Below are 12,510 nucleotides of genomic sequence, written 5' to 3'. Positions count from 1 at the left end.
TGAACATACACATGTATGTATCTTTATAATAGAATGATTTATATTCCTTTGGGTATACACTCAGTTATGGGATTGCTAGTTCAAATGGTATTTCCAGTTCTAATCTTTGAGGAATCACTACAATGTCTTCCACAATTGTTGAACTAATTTACATTCCCACAAACAGTGTAAAAGCATTCCTGTCTCTCCACAGCCTCATCAGCATCTGTTGTTTCTTGATTTTGTAGTAATCACCATTCTGATTGGTTTGAGATGATATCTCATTGCGATTTTTATTTGCATTGCTGTAATGATCAGTGATGTTGAACTTTTTTCATGTGTATAAACAGATTTATTATAAGGTATTGGCTCACATGACTATGGGGACTGAGAAGTCCCATGATGTGCCTTCTACAAATTGGAGATCCAGAAAAGCCAGTAGTGTAGATTGAAGGCTTAAAAGCTGGAGAGCCAAAACTGTAGATACCAGTCTAGGTCTGAACTCCTGAGAACCATGAGCACTTAAGGTAGGAGAAGACTGATGTTTCAGCTCAAGTAGTCAGGCAGAGTTAATCCAACCTTCTTTATTTACCTTTTTATTGTAATCATGGCTTCAATTGATTAAATAATGCTCATCCATACTGGGGAGGACTACATGATTTACTCAGTTGATCAATTCAAATGTTTACTTCTTCCAGAAATGCACTCACAGATATATGCAGAAATAATGTTTAACCAGTTATGTAAGCACCCCATGGCCCAGTCAAGTTGACAGAAAATTAACCATCACAATTATTATACAACATTGTATTTATCCATTCATATGTTGGTGGATATTTATTTCCATTTTCTGGCTAGTATGAATAATGCTATTATAAATATTTGTGTATAAGTTTCTGTGTGGACATTTTTTGGGTGGGTGAGATATACATCTGGGACTGAAATTGCTGGATCTTATGGTAAGTACTTTAACTTTGAGGTACTTCCAAACTATTTTACAAAGTGACTGCAATGATTTCATTTCAACCAGTGATATATGAAGATTTCACTGTTTTACATCCTTACCAACACTTGTTAAGATACGTCTTTTTGCTTATAGTCATTCTAGAAGGTGTAACACAATATCTCATTGTGGCTTGAATTGCATTCTCATGGTGATTAATTATGTTGAGCATCTTAGCAGGTGCTTTGGTTATTTGTTTAACTTCTTTGGATAAATCTGCCTTCAAGTTCTTTGCCTATTTGTAATTGATTGTCTTTTATTTTTGAGTTATAAATGTACTTATCTCTTCTACATACACATTCCTCATCAGATTTATGATTTGAAAATATTTTCTTCCATTTGGATAGAAGATTTATAATTTATAACATTTTACTTTCAGCACATTTATTATGTCAACTCACACTAATATGAGTCCCATTATTTCTGAAGATAAACCAAATATTAATCTTACTGGGGTTCCCTTAAATGTGATGATTATTTTTTCTTGTTGCTTTTTAGAATTTCCCTGTATCTTTTTTTTTTTTTTTCAAATTTGTTTCAAATTTTACTGTAGTGTGTCTGGTTGGGGAACCCCTTGCCTTTATCCTACTTGGAATTTGTTGACCTTTTTGGGGTATGTAGAATAATATTTTTCACAGCTTTTTTAAGTTTTCATCATTATTTCTTTGAATATCTTTTGTTACTTTTTTCCCCTTCTCTCCTTCTGGTTCTCCCATCAAGTATATGTTAATTTCCAACATTTTTCACTTATTAAGCCTAGTTTTCTTTTATTCTTCAATATATTTAGAGTAATTGCTTTTGAGTCTTTACTTAGTTTAACATCTGAGCCCTCTCACAGACAGATTTGGTTGCTTACAGTCTTTCCTCTGAATGGTCACTTTTTTTTATGTCTCATAATTTTTTTTTTTTTGAAAGTCAGTAACAAGATATTTTATTATAGCAATGCAGGATACTGAGTTCTTTAGTCTGGTCATGTTATTTGGTTCTATATTTGATTAGTAACTGGAACACACTATTTTAGTTAATTCTGTTCCTTCTATTGTGAAGTCTGTGATTTTCTTCATAGAATGGTGCCTTGGGCATGCACAAAGTGACCCTTGAATAACAGTAGTGTTAGCATGGTTTCCTTTTACACTCTCTTAACCTTGATCTCTTTGTTAAGCTGTATACCTCTGTTGGTGTCACATCAGCTGTAAGACTCCACTAAATGTCAGCAGATTTCTTTATTGTTTTGAGAGTGTCCTGGTGTATAAACGATTCCACATTCTCACTCAATTAATTTTGTGCTGCTCCTTGTAGTTAGTTTTGAGGCAAGTCGTTGAAGTTTTTCTTACCCTAAGATTGCTCATCTTTCTTGTTTATTTTTTTCATATGCTTTCCTGTTACCCTCTATTGCCTTTCAGTTTGGCCCAAGGGAATCCCATTAACATTTGTTGTAGGGTAGGTCTCACAGAAATAAATCTCTTCAGCTTATGTCTATTAGAATGCTTCTTAAATTTCCCTTTATATATAAAGAATAATGTTTCTTGACATAGAATTTTTGGTTAAGAGATCTTCAAATTTTAAAATTTTAATTCTTTCTTTTCTTCATACTTTCAAAGTTTTCTTCATACTTTCCATCTTACTGCCTTCTGACTTTCATAGTTTCTTATAAGAAACTGTGGATGATCTTATAAAAAATCCCTAGTATCTGATGATACACTTTTTCCTTGCTTTTAAGATTCATTGCTTGCCCTTGGTTTTTGACATTTTGATTTATTTATAAGTAAATAGAGTGTCTGATTATGAATTCCATGAAATTTATCCTTCATGGAATTTGTTGAGATTCTTAAATACATACATATATTTGTGAATTTTTTAAAAATCAAATTTGGGAAGTTTGCAGCCATTTTAAGAAATATTTCCTCGCTTATTTCTATCTCCTCTTCTGGAATTAGCCTTATGTGTATGTCAGGATTATTGATAGTGTTCCATAGGTTTCCTAGGCTTGGTTCATTATTCTTCATAGTATTATTTTTCATACTGATTCTTGGACTGGATAGTTTTAATTCACTTAACTTTAACTTTACTAATTCTCTCTTCAATCTTCTCAAAACTGCTATTGAACCACTCTACTGAGGTATTTGTTTCAGTTACTATAATTGGCAGCTCCAGAATTCTCTGTTTGTTCATGCCTCATTCTCCTGGTTTTCCATAGCTATTTGAACATGCTTAAGATTTTTAATACATTTAAGTCAGTTGATTTAAACTCTTTTTATATTAAGACCAAAGTTTATACTTCCTTGGAGAAAAGATTTTGTTAATTTATTCTGTTAATAGGCCATCCTTTTTCATTTTTTTAAATGCATCATGTTTTGGACCTTTTTAATATTATACTTTGATAAATCTTAAAACTTTTATATATCCACAGGTTTGTCTTCTTCTTTAACTTTTTATAGGTTGTCTGGTGACTTTTAAAATCTATTTTTAAAGTGTGTATTGATTTTTTTATGTGTGATCTCTGAAATGTCTGTGTTAAACTACTGCTTCTTTTTTTCCTTGTTGTTGTTTTTGAGATAGAGTCTCACTCTGCAACACAGGCTGGAGTGCATTGGTGTGATCTCTGACTCCTGGGTTAAAACAATTCAGTCTCCTGAGTAGTTGGGATTATAGGCATGTGCCACCACACCTGGTTAATTTCTATAATTTTTGTAGAGATAGGGTTTTGCAATGTTGGCCAGATTGGTCTTGAACTGCTGGCCTCAAGTGATCTGCCCACCTCAGCCTCCCAAAATGCTGTGATTACAGTCATAAGCCACCACACTTGGCCTTCAACTAGTATTTTGACTAAAATTTTTCTTGAATGTCTGTAGGGAAGTGGGGAGGAAGAAATGAACAAACAAACAAACAACAACAAATAACACCTCTCCCAGTCTTTGCAGATTAGCCCTGCACTGAGGCACACCTTCAACACTTAGCCATGCAGTTTACAACTCAGCCTTAGCCTCCATTTCCTGCTTGTACTGTGACTACACGTCAGCCGGAGAAAAGAAGTTTAGATTTCTCAGGACTTTTTAAACTACACGTCCTGCCCAAGTGTTCATGTGGATCTTTAGATTCCTTGGTATATATAGGCACTTTTGTAATTTCTTCAGTTTCCTCTTAGTGTTTTGGAATGCTATTGTATATTCCAACTGTATTTTTCCCAGGTGGCTGCAGACTTTTCATTCACCCGATAATATTTTCAGATATGTTACGTACTTACCTACTTTGAGTGCGTTCTGAGTAGGTGAAAAAAAAAAGTGCATTGTGTCAGTTCTTCAGGTAACCTCTAAGCTGTTTATAACAGAAAAACACAATCCTTTAAAAATTAGGTCTATTCTAGTTTACTAGAAAAAAGAGTTAGGATCCCACATGGGGAATTCCATGCTACCATCTTTGAAACTATGGCTAAATGAGGTATAGGTGGGATAAGAACAATTAAAAATGACTCAATGTTTTCCTATTGATGTTAAGTTGCTCTTTCCATGATTTAACACTTGTTTGAGTGATGTAAACATATGACTATTTCTCAGAGTTCTTAAAAAGTTATTGTTGACAGTCTCTGCTTGAATTTTCCTAGATATATCAAGGAACAGGCGCTTTGAGATGCCCACTCCACAATTTTTGCTGTTGTGGCTTCCTGACTTGTTTCTTCACTGAACTTTTGTTGTTGTTGCTGCTGTTTGTATTTGGCAAATACAAAGAAAGAAAAGTGGCCAAGCCTTAGAATAGAATTTTAAATTGACACAAAAGCTCCAAAGGAGTTAAGTTTTAGGAATTAGACAGCAGTTTAAGACCAATTAGGGTCAAGGAAAAACCTTTTCAACAGTATGTGGGAAAGTTCATACACTAGAGGAAGATTTTCAGTTCTGGAAATGGTATGTATCATGACTGTTCTTTACTCTGACATATTTTAATTCCTGTCCTCTCCTGATTCCTATGCCTAGTTAATCTCTATTCATTCCTATCCACATGCTTTAAGTAAAATAAACTAAAAAACACACTAATATCTCATCAGAATATGATAAAAGATACAGCATAAGTCAAATACCCAATGAGACCTTGACCTCTACCAGAGATAATAGTGGGGATGGAGGATTGGTTTACACAGTAAAATATACAATGTTATAGAACTATGACATGTGTAATACGTGTATTACAGTTTTCAAGAGAAACAGAACTAGTTGGACACAGTGGCTCACACCTGTAATTCCAGCGCTTTGGGAAGCTGAGGCAGGAAGATCATTTGAAACCATGAGTTTGAGAACAGCTTGGGAAACATAGTGAGACCTCATCTCTACAAAATATATAAAAAAAATAGCCAGGAGTGGTGGTTTGTTTCTGTGGTCCTAGTTAGACAGGAGGATTGCTTGAGTCTGGGAGGTTGAGACTGCAGTGAGCATTGACTGCACCACTGCACTCTAGATTGGGTGACAGAGTAAGACCTTGTCTCAAAAAAGGAGCGAGAGAAACAGAATCAATAGATTATGTACACTAACAGAGAGAAATTTATTTTAAATAATTGGCTCATGTCATTACAGAGCTGGCAAGTCCAAATTCAGCAGAGGTGGATGGCAGGCCAGAGAATCAAGGTAGCATTGGTATTGCAGTTGAAGACCGAAGGCTCTCTGCTGTCAGAATTCCATCTTGTTCAAAGGAGGTCAGTGTTTTTTTCTTTTCAGGCCTTCAACTGATTAGGTGATCTCTATCTACATTATGAAAGACAGTCTGATTTACTCAAAAACCACCAATTTAAATGGTAAGTTCATCCAAAATCACTCACAGATACATCCAGAATAACGTCTGACCAAATACATAAGCATGGTCGCTCCATCAAATTGACCCATGAAATTAACCATTGCAGTACATTTTGAGCTCAAACTATTGTCAGTGGCTTCAATGGCATTTGCAGACAGCTGTTACACACTGAATACATTTAGAGATGGCTAATTTAAGTTACAGATAGTCAGATAGATGGTGATAATTTCTTATTTTCTTCACCGATAGTTCTGTGAATTATGCTTATTGCAGATATTAAAAGTCATTGATATTTTCTAACTTCTTCATTTTCAGTTTTCTGCTATAATCTAAATTTATTTAAGGTAGAACAATCGAAATTGCTTCTCATTATTATTCCTCTATTGTAAGACACTTACCATCGTATTTTGTAAAAGAAAATGAATTTAATGCCTTTATTATGTCTTATATAGAAATTTTTACCTGTTCTTTGAATACTTAGGAAATTATTTTTTAAATAATGCACAAATTTCTTAGTTTACACTCACAGATGGGACAGACATTAGATCACATCCCCTATATCACATAGCAAGGAACACTGTTTCTCAGTTGCATCTTCTTTCTCCTACCAACGTTCGAAGATGACTCACGTTTTTCCTTGTAGTTGATATAAGCAGTTAAGTTCTCCAGAAGACACTAGTGCCAAACTGCATGCCGTATTGCTTCATTTATTTCCATTTCTGCAATGGACCCTAGTTGTCTAATAATTGAGGAAAAACTCCCTTTTTCTTATTGACCATGCTTAACTCAATTCTTTTTAGCTGCTCATTCTATCTTATGTCATCATGAAGATGAAAGGTAAGTGACATCTCTCCAAGTAACCATCAACAGTATTTCATTTAAGCCCTAAACAAAGAAGAGAGAACTCCTCCCAGTGTATTTCAAAAATTCTAGTGTATCGATTATTTTAGTTTACTTTCTCTTTTAGATTTTTAATATGCCTCTTCATGGAAACTTGGCCAGAGTGTTTTCAGAGGCAACCTCAGGGTGGTGAATAATAGTACAATGCTGACTTCAAAATCACTTTACTCAGACACACTTAGTGCTTGAACTTAGGTGTTGCTCCCTGAATATTCTCACTATAAACAGATAACATTTTAATGAGTCTAGATTACATAGATCATATCAAACTGTATTTCTTTTTTATTTTATTTTTATTTCTGAGACGGAGTTTTGCACCATTGTCTAGGCTGGAGTGCAGTGATGTGATCATGGTTCACTGTAGCCTCGACCTCCTAGGCCCAAGCAATCCTCCTACCTCAGACTCCAAAGTAACTGGAGCCACAGGCATGCAGCACCATGTTCAGTTAATTTTTCATTTATTTTTATTTTTTGGTAGAGATGAGAGTCTCCATATTTTGCCCACGCAGGCCTTGAACTCCTGGGCTCAAGTGATCTTCCTAGTTTGGCCTTCCAATATGCTGGGATTATAGGCATGAGTCATTGCACCTAAGCCTATATTTCTTTTCTATCTCTATCATATCAATATCAGAAATTCTAAACCAGAAAGACAAGTACTAAGTGTTTTTGATCATTTTTGCATGCAGTAGGTTAAACCAGTTTCTAGGCATCTAGAAATTCCAAAAGCCAACATGAAGTCCCACTCATGTCTAAAATCTTGTGAAGGCTATTCATAACATATCATCTCTTTGGACTTTCATTCTACCTGAAGAGCTAGATGCAATCAGAATATGTAATTAAAATACGCCTTGTATGTGTTCTTTAAGTTTATATGCTTGCAGATATTGTAATTGATAAAATTTTGAGTCCAGATATTGTTCTATAAAATCAATACAAATATGATGACTAACCCCACAGAACTGTCTTCATTGTGACTTTACCATATTATCTACTGTCATAGAAAAAAATTAGATTTGTTTTGCATGAAAAATTGAAGAAGTTTTTAAAATTGTATTACATCTTTATATAGCTTAGAGTCTCATCGTTCATACTTGTATCATCCCTTAATAAATAGCTCTGCCAAGACTGAGAACACAAATCGCTCCTTAGAGTCTAGTTGATCTAGATACACCACCAGCTTTTTCCTTTGTTTGTTTTTTTTTCCTTTTATTTTCATTTTCAGTTCATATGCAGGTTTGTTACATGGATAAATTACATTTCATAGGGATTTTGTGTACAGATTATTTCATCACACAGGTAATGAGCACAATATTCAGGAGGCAGCTTTTCAAAGTTCATCCTGCTCCCATCCTCCACCTTCAAGTAGATCCCAATGTCTATTGTTCTCTTCTTTGTGTCCAGGTATACTTAATGTTCAGCCTCTACATATAAGTGAGAACATGCAATATTCAGTTTTCTGTTCCTGCATTAATTTGTTTAGCACAATGAGCTCTAGCTCCATCCATGTTGCCATAAAAGGACATCATTTTGTTTATTTTTATGGCTGTGTAGTATTCCATGGTGTATATGTACCACATTTGCTTTATCCAGTCCACTGTTGATGGGAATTTAGGTTTATTCCATGTCTTTGCTATTGTGAAAAGTGCTGCAGTGAACATCCACATGCATCTGTTCTTATGGTAGAATGGTTCATATTCCTTTGGATATACAACCAGTAATGTGATTGCTGGGTCAAATGATAGTTGCATCTTAAATTCTTTGAGAAATCTCCAAATCACTTTCCACAGTGGCTGAACTAAGTTAGATTCTTACCAGCAATGTATAATCACTCATTACATTGCCAACATCTGTTATTTTCTGACTTTTTAATAATAGCCATTCTGACTGGTGTGAAATGATATATTATTGTGGTTTTGATTTGCATTTCTCTAATAATTAGTGGTATTAAGCATTTTTTCAAATGATCATTGGCCATATATTTGCTTTCTTTAGAGAAGTGTTTGTTCATGTCCTTTGCCCAATTTTGATAGGTTTTTTATTGTTTCTTAATTTATTTATGTTTCTTATGGATTATGGATATTATACTTTCATTGGATGTATGGATTGCATTGTTTGCAAACATTTTCTCCCATTCTGTAGATTAACTGTTTCCTCTGTAGATAGTTTCTTTTGCTGTGAAGATGCTGTTTAATTAGGTCCCACTTGACTACTTTTGTTTTCATTGCTATTGTTTTTGTATTCTTCATAATAAAATCTTGGTCAGGGCCTCTGTGCAGAATGGTATTTCCTAGGTATTCTTTTATGGTTTTTATAGTGTTAGGTTTTATATTTAAGTCTTTATCTTCAGTTGATTTTTATATAATGAAAGGAAGGGGTCCAGTTTTAATCTTCCATATATGTAGCTAGCCAGTTATCTCAGCCACTTTTATTGAAAAGGGAGTTCTTCCTGCTTTCTTTTTTGTTGTTGTTGATTTCACAGAAGGTCTGATGGATGTAGGTGTGAGGTTTTATTTCTGGGTTCTTTAACATGTTCCTTTGGTCTATGTGTCTGTTTTTGTACCAGTACCATGCTGTCTTGGTTATCGTAACCTTGTAGTATAGTTTGAATTTATGTAGTGTGATGCCCCCAGTCTTGTTCTTTTAGATTAGGACTGCCTTTGCTGTACAGGCTCTTAGTTGATTCCATATAAATTTTAGAATAGTTTTTTTTTTCTTCTTTTTCTGTGGAAAATGTTGTTGGTATTTTGATAGTAACTGCATTGAATCTGTAAATTGCTTTGAGCAGTATGGCCACATTAACAATATTGATTCTTCTTATCCATGAGCAGAGAGTATTTTTCCACTTGTTTGTGTAATTTCTGATTTTCAACAGTATTGTTTTGGAGGTCTTATTGTAGAGATCTTCAACCTGCCAGGTTAGCAGTATTCTTAGCTATTTTTGTTTTGGGATGTGGCTGTTATGAATGGGATTGCATTCTTGATTTGACTCTCAACTTGGATATTATTGGTTTACAGAAATGCTACTGACATTTGTACATTGATTTTTAATCCTGAAATTTTGCTGAAGTTATTTATCACATGTAGAAATCTTTGGGGGGAAAATCTAAAGATACAGCATACTGGGAACTCTGGGACACAGCTACAACAATGTTAAGAGGAAAGTTTATAGTGCTAAACACCCACATCAAAAGGTTAAAAAGATATCAAATAAACCACCAACCTCACATCACACATAGAGGAATTAGAAAAAAAAAAAAAGAGCAAATCAAACCCAAAGATAGAACAACAACAAAATAGCCAAAATCAGAGCTAAAGTGATGGACAGACTGCTAGCTAGACTAGTAAAAGAAAGAGAGAAGATCTAAGGAAACACAGTCAGAAATGACAAAGGAGACGTTACCAACCACTTGACAGAAACCTTCAGAGACTGTTATGAACACCTCCATGCACGTAAACTGGAAAACCTAGAATAAATGAATAAATTCCTATGAACAAGCAATTTTACATGACTGAACCAGGAAGAAATTGAAACACTGAACAGACTAGCAGCTAGTTTCAGAATTATGTAATAAAAAGCCTACCTACCAGAAAAAGAAGAGCCCTGGACTAGATGGAGTCACAGATAAATTCTACCAGTCATATAAAGAAAGACCGTTACCAATCCTGCTAAAACCATTTCAAAAAATTGAGGAGGATGGACTCCTCCCTAACTCATTCTATGAGTCCAGCATCGTTTTGATACCAAAACCTGGCAGAGACACAATGAAAACTTTAGGCCAACAGTGGTGATGAACATGGATACAAAAATCCTTAATAAAATACTAGCAAACCAAATTCAGCAGCACATCAAAAACCTAATCTACCGTAATAAAGTAGCTTTATCCCTGGGTTGCAAGGTTGGTTCTATATATAAATATTAATAACTGTTATTCATCACATAAACAGAACTAAAAAAAGAAAACCACATGTTCATCTCAATAGACACAGAAAAGCCTTTCAAGAAATTCATCATCCTTTCATGTTAAAAACCATCAACAAAGTAGCTATTGAAGAAACATACTTCAAAATAATAAAAGTCATCTATGTCAAACCAATAGTCAAAATCATACTAAATAGGCAAAAGCTGGAGGCATTCCCCTGGAGAACCAGAATGAGACAAGGATGCACAATCTCACCACTCCTATTTAATACAGTACTGGAAGTCCTAGACAGGACAATCAGTGAGCAAGAGAAATACATAAAAGGCATCCAAATAGGGAGAGAGGAAGTCAATAGATAATATGGTTTCATACTAAGCTCCTTCCTTTCTGAGATCTTGCTTCCAGTCTTGCAGCGTTTGTAGGTAATGGGGACTAAATTCTGACTACTTGAGGAATCACAGTTATCCATTTCCATTTTATTCTAGAGGAAATATCCATTTTCCTTATGTTCCTACCTTCCCTCTTCCCATTGATTTCCCCTAAAATGTACTTCATATCTCTGCAAAATAAATTAAGGAGAGAAAGTGGTTCTTTGTATTTTTGACCTTCTTTTTTTTTTTGAAATAGATATATTGCTGCCTGAAACCAGACAAAAAGCCCTGATGCCTTTCTGGATAGGTGATGAGAAAATAGCATGAGAAAAAAGTAAATTTAAATTTGAAATATATTTTCACAATGTAACTCTGCCTAGTAAATCTTTGTATTTACTCAAATAAACTTACTGTACTTCTCAATGGCTATTACAGGAGAAAAGCATTCTCATCATTATCACGTATATCCAAGTCTGTTCTGAATTCCCTCCACCCCTAGTACCATTAGTGTAGTAAACAAAGAAACATTTGGGTATATATCATCTACATTGACAAATAATTTTCTTGTACATTCAACTTTCTTTGTAGGTCTTTATCTTCCCAGAAGTAAACTGAACCCATCCAGTGAAGCCAGACAGTTTAGAATCTTCTCCTAGTTTGAATGAGATTCACTCTTGATGTACATGATCCACTAACAGCATTTAGTCTCCATGGATTAATAGCCATCATTGCAACTCATGAGGGAACAATCTCAGAATGGTAGCCGACTTATGAGAGGTTAGCCACTCTCACAGCCTAGCTTGTTTATCAGAGAGGTATTGAGATCTCACTCTGTGTGTGTGTGTGTGTGTGTATGTGTGCGTGTGTGTGTGTTTAAATCTCATGCTCAAGGATTGAAAGAATCAATATCGTTGAAATGACTGCAGTGCCCAATGCAATCTACAGATTCAGTGCAATCCCTATCAATTTACCAATGCCATTTTTTACACAATTAGAAAACATAAACCTAAAATTCATATAGAATCAAAAAAGAGTCCAAATAAGAAATGCAATTTTAAACAAAAAGTACAAATCTGCATGCATCACATTACCTGACTTTAAATTATACTACAAGGCTATGGTCACTAAAACAGTATGGTACTTGCACAAAAATAGACACATAGATCAATGGTACAGAATAAAGAACCCAGATGTAAAGCCACATACCTACAACCATAGTTCTGATCATCAACAATGTACAAACATTAAATAATGGGGAAAAAGACCCCTTGTTCAATAAGTAATTCTGGGAAAATTGGGTAACCATATGCAGAAGAATGAAACTAGACCCCTATCTCTTACTATACACAAAAATTAATTCAACATGGATTAAAAATTAAATATAACACTTGAAACTATAAAAATACTTGAAGAAAATCTAGAAAAACTCTTCTGACCATTAACCTGGGCAAAGAATTTATGATGAAGAGCCCCAAAACAAATGCAACACAAACAATAATAAGCAAATGGGACTTGAGGAAATTAAAAAGCTTCTGCACAGCAAAATAAACTATCACAG

The sequence above is a fragment of the Papio anubis genome, chromosome 7 (assembly GCF_008728515.1).
Source record: "Papio anubis isolate 15944 chromosome 7, Panubis1.0, whole genome shotgun sequence".
Taxonomy (NCBI): Eukaryota; Metazoa; Chordata; class Mammalia; order Primates; family Cercopithecidae; genus Papio; species Papio anubis.
This window is presented reverse-complemented; position numbering follows the sequence as displayed.